Consider the following 13,463-nt stretch of genomic DNA (forward strand, 5'->3'; position numbering starts at 1 on the left):
ACAACAATGGAATACTAATTGTTGGCAAAGATATTAATACATCTAGAGCTGACATCAGTTGTAGGAAAATCATGGCTGATATAAATAAAAATTGCTATAACAAATTTTGAAAGTAATCTAGAAGCATTTTTCAAATATTAAACTTTTATATCCTTTGACTTGATAACCTAACTTTGGTAAATCTATTCTATGTAAATAAAGTACCAGTATGTAAGAATGTATCTAGACAAATATTTCTTTTACAGCATTGATTATAGTGACATTAAAAAGAAAAAACAATTAGAAACAAATTAATATTCCATCATAAGATAACACAAATTTGATCCATTTATAATTCTCAATATTTGGCCGTGAAAAATGATTAGTTAGGAGTTCCCATCGTGGCTCAGTGGTTAATGAATCCAACTAGGAACCATGAAGTTGCGGGTTCAATCCCTGGCCTTGCTCGGGGGGTTAAGGATCTGGCGTTGCCATGAGCTGTGGTGTAGGTTGCACACGTGGCTCGGATCCCATGTTGCTGTGGCTCTGGCATAGGCCGGTGGCTACGGCTCCGATTGGACCCCTAGCCTGGGAACCTCCATATGCCGCAGAGTCCTGGGAACCTCCATATGCCGCGGGAGTGGCCCTAGAAAAGGCAAAAAGCCAAAAAATAAATAAATAAAAAATAAAAATGATTAGTTAGATCTATGTGTATGAACCTAGAAGAATGTTCATAAACATGCAAGATAGCCAAATAATTAGCAGAGTAATATATAATATGACAAAATTTTAATTTTTTTGAAAAAGGAAGAAAAGAAATATATATAAATATCATATAAATATACACATGTCTGTATAAGCATAGAGAAAAGCATAGATACTGGTGCTAACACTAATTATCACATAAAGTGGAACTGAGAGAAGAAAAGATTTTTTTTAAAGTCTTCTTTCATGTTTGCTTGTTAAAGTGTGAAAATATCCTATACAGAAAAAAATAAAATGCACTATTATTTGAAAATACATGTCTTAGTACTTTGATAATGCATAATGAGGTTATGTATCATAGCAAAGTACCTATATTTTTATCTTAGTCCTCAAAAAAAGTTTTAAAATCAATTATGTGATTCCATTATTGAGTTGATCTAGGGTAGTTCCTTTAATTTGCATAGCAGGAAAATGAGCTCCTCATGGCCCAAGGCAGGTTCTCAGTATATGACTAAGGAATAAATGAATGGATGCATTAATTACTAGACAAAGAATGAGCTAAGTACTTGCCCAAATCACTGCTAGCAGTGGCAGATGTACATCGAGAATGCAGATTCCAGGTCCAGGGCTCTTTCCATTAGGAAGTAGGCATGGGAAAACAACAAGGAGAAAGATGTGTGTATTGCTTACAGCAATGATAGGCTTATTTGGAAAACTCTTATAGCAGTCTGGCTCTGATTTTGCCTAAGGCCAAAATCAAGATGCACACAGTAAAGAACCATAATTATCTTTCCCTCTTAGAAAGCTTATTACTTTCTGTTTTGGTTGTTTTGTTGTTGTGTTTGTATTTTGCATTTTAAAGCACACAGAATAATCCTTGGAAACTGCTTTTAAACAGATGAGACACAAGACAGTGCCTAATACCCAAATGTTCTACCCTGGAGCCTACTGCTCTGTCAGAAGCAGGCCAGTGACCACACACCATCTTGCATGGAACGGGCTTGTGGTTTCTGCAGTGAGGCCTCCCGCAGTCCTTCCAAGCACTAAATAAAGCTTCAGTACGGCTACCCAGTTGTTCTCTTTTGTGGAACATTTGATTAGCATGTTTTCTGGACTTTCCTTACACCCCAAAACTTCCTCTCTTGCCCCCTACTCATTCAGGCTCGTCAGAAGTGTCCACTGACGTAGCTTAAGGTCCATTCATAAATTAACCGTGGTTATCGTAGCCACCAAATTTCCCACTTGACCTTCAACTCCTACTCTCTTCCCCAACACACAGTTCTGCTTTTACTAATATTGAGCCTCTTACCAAAAAGTGACCTTTACTTTCACTCTCACCTAGCAGATCCAAAGAACCAGTTTCGCTTTGTAATACTGCCCTTGAGGTTTAGTTCCACCTAAGGTATGTTATTTTCCAGGGCAGTTCTGTTTTCTCTCTTAATAGAGACTGAGCAGAGGACTTGAAATGGCCAGCTGGCCTCGGGGCTCTAGAAATCTGCTGGATGAAAAGGAACAAAAAGCTCTTTGAGGGAATAAAAACAAAAACAAACAAAAAATCTGTTGAGGAAACAATAGCCAACATGCCTGTTTGCTGGCAGTAATCCCCTGATCATTAAATCAACCACACAGTAAGTGTCAGCCACAGTTCTGTCTGAACCAGATTGTTGTGTCATAGGAAAAAGATGTTTTCTAATCGGCAGTCGGTTGGTGGTTACCTAAAGCGCCAAGGGAGCTGGGAGCCTGCTGGTCAGGACGTGTGTGCTCCAGGGTCTCTTTATGCATCCAGAGACTGCCAGTGACCCAACAGCTGCCAACTGCCAGTGACCCAGCAGCTGCCAACTGCCAAAACTTTGTGTAATGATGAAAAACGTTGCTCAGAAATGTGGAAAACCCCCTGAGCCTGGCAAGTACTAACTAGGTACAGTTTTGAGAAACTGGGTCTAAATAAAGACAGTTGAGGCCCCTACTATAAGGTTTTTGAGAAACTTTGGACTTACAAGTGTCCTCTTAATTTAAGATTATGCGAAGGGAATTTATAATTGTTATGGTGTCCTCTTTGTGAAGACCTTTCTGAAGTTGTCCCAGTAAAGCCATTGTCTAACACTCTTAGGTGTGGTTGGTGTCACCTATTTGGGTGAGAACAAAGGCAAGAGGAATTTCCTTTAGTGAATCTGTGTCCATTTGGGGGCATTAAAGGAACCCATTCAAAGTGGTTTCAGTGTCTCAACAAATGAACAGAAGAAATGCCAGATGCCACTCCAGTGTTGCCAGGTAAGGGCTTTATCTCCGACGATGGTTTTTCAGAGAGGACATAGTTACCAGGGCACCACTAGCCAATAGTTGCCTTTGTCTAATTGAGAAACAGGTGTTCCTTCTCCTGGGTGTACACAGCCCCATGCAAGAGCACCTGGCTTGGCAAAAGGAGAATGGATGAAATTCCAGCCTTCCCCAACACCAGCCAGGTGCTCTTACACAGCAATCTACACAGCTGTCATCAGTGAGTTACCCTGACAAGTTACCTGCTCTGATGTCGCTTCCCAAAGTTTAAGCAAGCTTCCTTAGATTCCTTTCTTATCCTAGGGTATCAAAGGGCTGCTTCAACTCCAGACCTTGTGATGTGGGGTTGACATGACCCATTTCTTCTTCTCTGGGACATTCTTCCCCAGCCATTGCAGCTTGGTACACACAAGCAGTTCCAGTTCAGTGTAGGGGAATTTGGAAGATAAAAATCAGTTCAGTTACCGGTTTAATTTCACATCTCTCAGCTTGTCAAGGGTTGAAACCTTCAATCAATTGTTCCCAGTTGCCACTTCCTTTTCTAATCCATTGACCCCCAACTCATGCCAGGAAACTCGGAGTCCTTGTTTTCCCTGCCCACTTACTTCTGCCAGGCAGGGATATTTCCAATCTACACGTGTAGCATGTTTCATATAGGCCTCATGCCTAATTTTTTAGCTTTTTATTTTTTAATTTAAAAGAAAATTTTTGGCTGTACCCTAAGCATGCAGAAGTTCCCAGGCCAGGGGTTGAGCTTGTGTCAAGGCAGTGACAACGCAGGATCAGGCCTGCTGAGCCATGAGGGTACTCCCTGACTTCTTTTACTTTTAAATGGAAACTGCTTGCAAAGTAAAAACAAACTCCATTGACTTTGCCCTGTCGCTATTACTAATATTTTACTCAACTCTTCCTGGCTCTCACATCCATCCCTTACGTCCTTGAGGTTGGTTCCCCACACACACCCCCTATCTCCTGGAACACTTCTCAGGTTTCCTTTTCTTTGGATTTCCTCCAGATTTTCTATTTGGGGGGGTTTTGGGGTTGGGGGGTTGTTTTTGTTTGTTTTTTTGGCTTGAACTATCACTTCTCTCTTGTCCTTGCACTGTGTTTTCAACTGGGCCTGCCATGTTGCATCTAGGTTCTCAAGTTTTTTATTTGCTTTGTTTTCATGTTCCACTAAACATTCTCTTAATTTTTCTACAAATTTGTATTTCTAGCCATCACAGAAGATCTATACCCCTTTTGAAAAGATCTCTTTAAAAATATTATGTTGAGGGAGTTCCCGTCGTGGCTCAGTGGTTAACGAATCCGACTAGGAACCATGAGGTTGCGGGTTCAATCCCTGGCCTTGCTCATCCCTGGCCTTGCTCAGTGGGTTAAAGATCTGGCATTGCCGTGAGCTGTGGTGTAGGTTGCAGACTCTGCTCGGATCCCGTGTTGCTGTGGCTCTGGCATAGACCGGCAGCTACAGCTCCGATTCAACCCCTAGCCTGGGAACTTCCATATGCTGCAGGAGCCACCCAAGAAATGGCAAAAAGACAAAAAAAAAAAAAAGTTAAAAATATTATGTTGATAATCTCTTTCCTAGTAAACTCCATAATTCTACTTTTTTTTTAAATTTAAATATCTTGGAGCTGTGTGAGTGTTTTATGAGGTAAAATTCTAGGTTCACATATTCACTTTTGAGAAGGTATTGTTTTCATAACATTCCATGATTTTATTAACATTCTCTTTGAACCTACTCAAGTAGATATACTAAACTCTTGATTACCTTAAGGCAGTTAATCTTGATCAGCATAGTTAGTCCTCACTAGATCGTCTAAGCCATGTTTATTAACCAAATTGACACCAAATTCCCTGTGAGTTTGTTCAGAGGCAGGAAGATGTTATAGCTGCTATTTTTAAGAGATTCTGAAATGTAAATTCTACAAGCATAGGGATCTTTTTTTTTTTCTTTTCTGTTCATTGATATACCAGGAAGAGTGTCTGGCATATAATAGATGTTCAGTAGTTATTTGCTGAGTGGATAAGTGATAAAATCTAGTCTTTTGTGTTTTCACCTCTGTAGCTCTGCGAGGATGATTTCATAAGGAAAAAATCTTCAAAGCCTTCAAGGCCAAGTAAACCTCTTTGTAACTAAAAATTTAGGCCACAGATATCAAACTCATATGTTTTGGGCTATTTTTTCCTCTGAAAATGATTCTCTACAATGAAGCTCATGTACTAATTTTCAGACTATTTCTGTAAGTTTATGTATCTTTCCTGTAGTCCAGTCCTTTTGTCTTAGCATTTTGGTTTGAAAGTCTTTTTAAAATGTCATTGCTATTGTTTACCTTTTCTTTCCTGTAGTTTACAAAAAAAAAAAAAAAAAAAAAAAGAAATCTTCCCTCGCCCAGATTCCTGAAAGAAACCAAATATTTATGCTACCCAGAAATTTGTCTATTACATACATCCCTTAGTTCTTTTCTAAAACATGTTTGAAAAACACAACAGAACATTTTTATATTTACTCAATTTTTGAAATTGCCTTTGCCTATAACCTTGGCGAAAAGATTTTTTTTGTATATTTAATCAATCAAGCAAGATTTATCCTTATGGAAATTCTTTCCACAGATTAAATGACTTTCATGTTAGTAAATCTCTATCATAAATTCCACTGCTCACTGAAAATAATAATAATAGTCTTCTTATATGACGATTCTTATTAATTAAAATAGTATTAACAACACTTGTGTCTCTGGTAGCTAACACATTTTAAGGAAAAATCCTAAATGTGTCTTCAAGTTGTTTCAGAATTCTTGGATGAATCCCAATATTTTGTTTATGTTTAGCTTTATAGCTAGGTTTAGAATAGATCTTGTGTATACTTAAGCTTGGACTTAGATGTTAAAGAACACTCAAAGTCTTTAACAGTTAAGTCAAAAATCATTCTTAACAACCATCTACTTGATAAATACAACTTTTGCATTGTACCGATATCCCCCTCCCTGCTGTTTTTTGAGTGGTTTTTGCCTGTCTTTGGTGTATTGAAATACATTGTATTTTCTTAAAGTTCATTAAGCCTAATACTTGGCGCCAAGTCTATTAATGTTTGTTCTTACATGTTTTAAACCGAATTTCTATTCTACCCACGGATCTCTTTACTAAAGGAAAAGCCTTTAATGCTCTGATGATGTATTAACAAGAAAAGGTAAAATATAATACTTTACATTCTCATATTCCCAATTTACAAAAATACATGTGCATATAAAGAAAAAGGATAAATTTACCATGATTTTACTCTAAAATTTCTATATTAAAGTTGTATTACTATTATAGTAATTATTATAAAATTTTTACTACAGAGGATTGCAATATGTGTTATCCCTATTTATCCATTTAGCATTTATTATGACTTGATGCTGCTAGAGATGCATACTTATATTTGGTACGAATGTATGTTTTTAAGCAATTATTAATTTTTTTCATCTTCAAAACTAAATACCTTTCCCTGAGTATTTTATAATTCCATTTTTCTAAAAATAAGTCTAATTCCTTGGTTATCTAAATTTCACTAGAATTCGGAATATAATTGTGTTATGATCTCCATTAAACAGTCAAGCATACATAATTACTTCCTGTTCCAGTTCCTAATTTTTAGCTTTTAAAAACCAAATGTCATACATGGCCCTTTCTTGTCTTACTGTCTTTAAACGAAAGCACATATCATAGAAAAAAGAACTGTTTATGAAAAGATATTAAAAAAAAAAAAAAGGAGTTCCTGTCATGGCTCAGTGGTTAACGAACCAACTAGTATACATGAGGATGTGGGTTCGATCCCCGACCTTGCACAGTGGGTTGAGAATCCCGCGTTGCCATGGGCTGTGGTGTAGGTCACAGACACAGCTCGTATCCTGAGTAGCTGTGGTTGTGGCATAGGTCAGCAGCTACAGCTCCAATTCAGCCATTAGCTGGGAACCTCCATATGCCTAGGAAGACCAAAAAACCAAAAAAAATTGTTTTAAATAAAAAGATCTATCACTACAACTACCACTGGTTGATCTGTTCTAATTTTTTTACCTTTGGCAATCTATACAAAAGCCCTGCTCAATAAAACACAATGGTTGAGAAGAACTCAACTTGGGCAAGTTACTTCATCTCTATGAACTTCCATTTCCTAAACTATGAGACAAGGGAAGCAGTCCCTACCTCAAGGAGCCTTTCTATGGATTGAATGGGATAAAGCATAGACAGTGCTTAATGCAGTGCCTGGCTAAATAGATGCTGTCATCACTGTGACTAGCCTGGCCAGGGGACTGTGTGTACATGTTTCAGTACGTGTCATCTGAGTAAGAGTAAATGTCATTTTTTTAGTAGAATGCTACTGTTTCCCATACATTCTATCATCACTCATAAAAACAATGTCATCTCATCCACCTGCTGGTCCTTGTTTTCACTACAGAATGCTTCTGGGCCTTTGGAGGTGATCTTTTTTCACTTGTTCACAGAAATGCCAGGTATATGTGAGGTTCACTTCTGCTTGCCAAATATTCTAACTTACTCAGTTTTTTTAATTCCTTCCCTGGTCTTTGTATGGTTGCATTTATACAAATATGTGAATTGCTTTTATGTCCATCCTGTAGGGATATTTGAAGAACAACAGCAAAAAAAAATTATACCAAATAACCATTTCACTTCACTGGTTTCTCACATAATCATGACCCTTGATAATTTCTATCTGAATTAAATAATTTGATATTTTGTAAAAAAAAAAAAAAAAAAAAAAAAGGGAAGCCAGTGTTTTTTTCCATTTCACTCTAGAATAAATGATCCATTTTCTATACTCAGAAATAGACAAAGTCAATAATAGTTTTATTTTATAGGTTTTGTATCTAAAAATAATGCTGTGATTAAAAATCCATTTTAAATCCCTGTGATAGTCTTTGATGCCAAAGATCATGTCACTGTGTTTTAAAAAAGTAATTAATGAAAAAAATCTTATTTGATGTGCATTTCTTTTAGAATCCTATCCAAAATCATGAGGAAATAGACTTTTGAAGGTTAATGGGCTTTTTACATAAAGAAGTTTTAGAGAAATATTTGTTGAATTAAAAGAAAAAGTCTTTGAGTTTGGGTTTTTGGTTGGTTTGGTATTTTTTGGTGTTTTTTTGTTTGTTGGTTTTGTTTTTTTCGATTGTGCATGGGTTTTAGCACTAGCTCACATTTCTAAACTCAGGCTTCTATAATCTGAGGATTTCAACAGATCCTGTATGTTTATTGTAAGAAATCCACGGGGAGGTGAAATGCCAGACATTACAGAGCAAAGATGAAGACATTCAAGGTTTGAGGCCTTTCTTTTGTGTTTTTTTCCTATCTGGGCTTAAAATATTATGGTGAAAATAGCTCGTTTCATTTTTGGAATCCCTTTGCTAGACCAGACTATCAGAGTAATTTAATTCACATGAATGCTTTTCTTCCATAATCTTTGAGAAAAGCACAAAACACTAAATCATCTTGCTTTCTTTTGGTTTGCACTAATTTCACAGTCTGAAAGATTTGTTGGCCTGCGTCTTAGTTTCTGCAACATAATGAAATGCTAATTTCATTTTTAAATTCTATTTTTATTATAGTTGATTTACAGTGTTGTGTTCATTTCTGCTATACAGCATACTGACCCAGTTCTAATACATTGAGTATAGATGTCAAATCCAATTTTGTTTTATAGGTTTACTCTTTACATACATTTTTATTCTAAAATAATTTCAAGCTTCCAAGAATATCCAAGTGTACAAAGATTTGTTTTTCCCCCCAAGTCATTCAGAAACAAATTGCCACTGGATTATTTAGTGTGATGTTCCCACAACCAAGGACATTCTCCTATGTAATCACCAGATGAGCATCTATCAAGAAGGAAAGCACATTTCCTCTACCTTCTTAGGTTCAGGGTCAGGGCCTGCTAATTTTAACTGACAAAGACAGTAACAGGAGAAAGAAATATACATTATTAATATTTTATTTGCATTTGAGTTCACAGAAAAGAAATAAAATTTAAAAAAGCAATTAGACTAAGGAGCTTCTATACCCTTCTTAGCAAAGGAAAGAAGGTTTGGACTTGAGGGGACAATAACTTGTAGAGAAGTGACTGGGAGACACATGTGCATCTTAGTAAGGTTTATGCAGACTCACTTTGGTTGCCAGCTCTTCAGCTGCAGCGATGAGTTCTTCCTCTCATCCTGGGACAGGAAAAAGGCAAAAATTATGCTACCTTCACAAAAAGAAATTTATGCCCTGCTTTTAGGAAGATCAGGGAAGAGCACATGCCTCTTCCAGTACTAGTTTTTAATTGCCTTCAGCTCAAAATAATCCTCATATCAAAGTGGCATATTTTGAGGGTGGTATATCCTGATCCTTTTCATATCCAAATCAGAAAATGAACATTACAATACTACTATCTAATCCGTGAAGCCATTCAATCTTTTGCCAGTTTTTCTGTTTGTGTCCTTAGAGAAAGAAGGATCCAATCCAGGATAATAGATTGCAAGTAGTTTTCATGATTTTTAGCCTCCTTTCAATCTGGGACAGTTTCCCAATTTTTGCTTGACTTTCATGACCTGACACTTGATATATATTTTCAGCAGGAATACCACAGATATGAAGCTATGTTTTTGATACATCCTATCAGATAGTCAGTGTGGATTTTCCTCACTACAGCTGATTTTAATCTTGATCATTTGATTCAGGTGGAGTCTGCCAAGATTCTCCAATGTAAAGTTACTCTTAAATATTTCCTTTAATGTTCACTAAGTATTAGGGGAGGAAATTACATAAATATGAAATTATGTAACTATCTCATTCCTCATCAAAATTTCAGCCCCAACTTTTAGCATCCATTGATATTTCCTATTTAAATTATTACTATAATGGCTGGAGTTCCCATAGTGGCTCAGTCGTTAACGACTCTGACTAGCATCCATGAGGACACAGACTCGATCAGTGGGATGCAGGCTTGCTTAGTAGGTTAAGGATCTGGAGTTGCCGTGAGCTGTGGTGTAAGTTGCAGATGTGGCTCGGATCCGGTGTTGCTGTGGCTGTGGCGTAGCACTGCAGCTATAGTACCGATTTGACCCCTAGTCTGGGAACATCCACATGCCATGGGTGAAGCCTAAAAAAAACGCTACGATGGCTATGAAACTGATTTTCTAATACCGTAATTTCTTCTATATTTATTAGTAAGTATTCTAATATAAAGATTTCTCCTGTCCCCACTTATGTCTATTTCTAAATTTATTATCAGTATAAATTAACTAATCCTATTTAATGAGTTATAATGCATTTTTATCAGTACTTATTTTGATGCTGAAATTGTTCTATATTTAACCAGTTCTTTAAGTACTTCCTAATTTCTGGCACAAAAAATTTCTAGGCTCATCAATTTCACATCCACATGAACATCACAGGAAAAAAAAAGAAAAAAGAAATAAATTAATATGGACCATTGCAATCTTTAATAAAGTCAACTTACACTGTAGCAGGAAAGTTATCAGAGGAAAATCTATTATATAAAATTTAAACAATGACTGCAAACTAAAATAAAAAACTTTTATTAAAAAAGGAATGTAACTTTATTAAAAGTTTAAAATCCAGAAAAAAAAATGACTTGCAGTTACTACAGAGGTATACACCACACATTTCTTTTTCCTGAACTCAAAATTTAAAGTAAAAAAATTTTTTCCTTATAATTTTTATTAAAATATAGTTGATTTACGATGTTTTATCAAGTTCTGTTATACAAAGTGATCCAGTCACACACATTTCCCTGTGCTGTACAGTAGGATCCCATTGCCCATCCATTCCAAATACAATAGTTTGCATCCCCAAACCCCCCAAATGCCCATCCATCCTACTCCCTCCCTTCCCCCCCCAAGGAACCCAAAGTCTGCTCTTCTTGGCCATGATCTGTTTCTGTTTTTTGTTTGTTTGTTATTTTTACATAGGATCATCTGTTTCATATTTTCAATTCCACAAATAAGTGAAAATTTTAACAAAATGTGAGCAACATCAGAAACTAGTTTCTACCTGAACTGAATGCACAGTGCCCTCTAGAGGGATCATTTAATCAATGCACTATTTCCAACTGCAAAAGAACCTGTTTGTATCTCGGGACAAAGTTTCAGAAGTTCTCATTAAATACATAGGTTTACTCTACACATTCTAATAACTGATCATGATATGATTCATAATATTATTTACTACCTCTAACAAAACTAATGTAAGGAATCCAACAAAAAGTGGCTGGCACTTTATGAGGTAAAGAATTGGGTCATGTGATCACAAGATAAGAAAAGACATCAAATTTTCATATGTCAGTTTGTGATTTTTGGTAAAGCTTTTATTAATCTCCCAAAAATTTCATGCAGAAAAAATGCCTCCATAATTTATTCCATTATTTCCTCACCATCCATAGACAAATCAGGTGTAGATTCAGCTTGGAATCTGCTTCAATTGTCAGTCTTCCCTTGGCTCTGTTCTGCAAGTCCTGCTGCAAATTCCAAAACTGCTGATTAATTAAAATCAGAACTGTAGTCATGTCTTGAAATGACATTCTCGTACAGATGTGAAAAATTCACATTTAAACTGATAGAGTTTAAATAAATATTACTTGATGGTCAAATAAATAGAAAGATAAACTATTTCTCCCATTATAAAAATTTTATACTGCTCTCAAGTATATGGCATTTAAATTACTTAATACCTCAGATATAGTTATAAAAAGTATCTCTTTTTTATATCCCTTGCAGTAATGCTAAATAATCTGAATAAAATTATTTCACTAGTGGCTATCCATTTTTTTTTTCTTTATTCATTTTTAGGGCTGCACCCAGGGCATATGGAAGTTCCCAGCTAGGGAGTCAAATCGGAGCTACAGCTGCTGGCTTACACCACAGCCACAGTTACACAGCATCCAGACTGCATCTGCAACCTACACAACAGCCCACAGCAGTGCTGGGTCCTTAACCCAGTAAGCAGGGCAAGGGATCGAGCCTGTATCCTCATGATACTAGTGGGATTCGTTTCTGCTGCGCCACCATGGGAACTCCCTGGCTATCCATTAAAAAAAGTTCTTTCCAATATTTTCCCCAATAAAATTCAGCTTTAACAATACAAATTTGAGTTGAGAATAGTTTTAACATAATATTGTTTTATTTGATGATATTTTTACCTAACTATATAGTCAAGACTAAATAGAAATGAGATTCTAGGGAAAATATAAATATTAGACATGACTCAAATTTACTCTTCCGGTCTTCCTAGGTAATGTTGCAACTTGATATTGTGTAGAGATTTGAGAGATACATTTTGATAAAACAAGGGAAAACTATAGTTGACACCAAAATGTGGTTACATCAGAGGTGTATAACCAGATCTCACTGATCTACTTTGCTTTTTTGATACAGATATAATTTCATAATATATAATTTAATGTACCTGTTAAAAATGCCCATTTCCAAATACAGTGTAGTAGAGGAAAGTTCTCAACTGGGGCTCATAAGAAAAGACAGCTTAGTAACAGAAAAACACACAAACAAATTTTCTGTAACATGGGAGCCCTCTTAAGGAAATGAAGACCCAATGAAGTGGCAAAACCTAAATGCTTTTATTCTAAATCGAACAAAGACAGACAATTGTGGAAAACTAACTGAAGCATATGGTGAGGCTAAAGGAAGATAAGAATTATTTTAACAAGGTCTGTTTGAACAGATTTCTCTTGGTCTGAATTTCCCATCCTCAACAATAAGAATGCTTCTTTCTTCCTAGATAGGGAGGGCATCTTTCCCAAGGGAGCTTCATCTCATTTTCAGGAAGAAAGCAGGGAGATTAGAATGCTCTTTTTATATCTGCTGTTTTTCAAGAATCTTTTGCTCAGAATAATCCTTGTGCTGAAGTGGCATATTTTGGGGTGGCATACTCTGATTGTTCAACATTCACAGTAAAATATATAATTTTGCTCTGCATGTAATTTGTTTTCAATAAATAAATGTTAGCATATTTTCCCTGTAGAACAATATCCAAAAATATTCACTACATGATACAAGGTTAGATTAAGTGCCAAGGTTTCCTTGACCTAAAAATAGAAGGTCTTAACTTACAATGCCGGTTGAGAATTATGTTTCCTATCACCTGAATCTTTGAGATTTTTCACTTTTTATAGTCTCTGCTTCTTCAAAAGAATGAAATTTTAAATAAATAAGAAACAACCTTGATGATACAGTACGTATATATTATACATAATATAAACAACCTTGATGATGATGATAGTATCAAAACAATAATAATAACAAAAACACCAAGGACTCTACCCCTCTAATGACCCATAAAGCTGTTAAGCTATGTCCTTTCTATATCCTTGTTAGAGGGTGCATTTTGCATCATTTTCAATTCTGCAATATATGGCAGGGAGGGGAGCAATGTTCTCATGACTTTTCCATTTTTCTGCTGTTCCTCTACTAGGGTCTCTGCTCCCT

At 36.1% G+C, this 13,463-nt stretch overlaps 1 protein-coding gene and 1 long non-coding RNA gene across 17 annotated transcripts in view; one reads left to right on the plus strand and one right to left on the minus strand.

Moving 5' to 3' along the window:
* Positions 1-13,463, plus strand: part of TNIP3 (TNFAIP3 interacting protein 3) — a 101,592-nt gene that overhangs the window by 31,470 nt on the left and 56,659 nt on the right. The gene's annotated exons all lie outside the window — the stretch shown is intronic.
* LOC106510483 (uncharacterized) overlaps positions 8,938-13,463 on the minus strand; it is a 31,846-nt gene continuing 27,320 nt past the window's right edge. For 4 of the 12 annotated variants that reach the window (XR_014813098.1, XR_014813099.1, XR_014813100.1 and 1 more), the window contains one exon: positions 11,308-11,479. This is a non-coding gene — a long non-coding RNA (uncharacterized LOC106510483). Of the gene's footprint in view, positions 9,174-10,525; positions 11,495-13,463 lie in introns of those variants that run through there. The other 8 variants (XR_014813102.1, XR_014813094.1, XR_002346817.2 and 5 more) reach the window with 6 other exon arrangements.

This window comes from Sus scrofa, chromosome 8 (genome assembly GCF_054392235.1).
Source record: "Sus scrofa isolate SSC_HxYL_T2T_F1_AM1 chromosome 8, Sscrofa_HxYL_maternal_Yorkshire_Landrace_v2.0, whole genome shotgun sequence".
Taxonomy (NCBI): Eukaryota; Metazoa; Chordata; class Mammalia; order Artiodactyla; family Suidae; genus Sus; species Sus scrofa.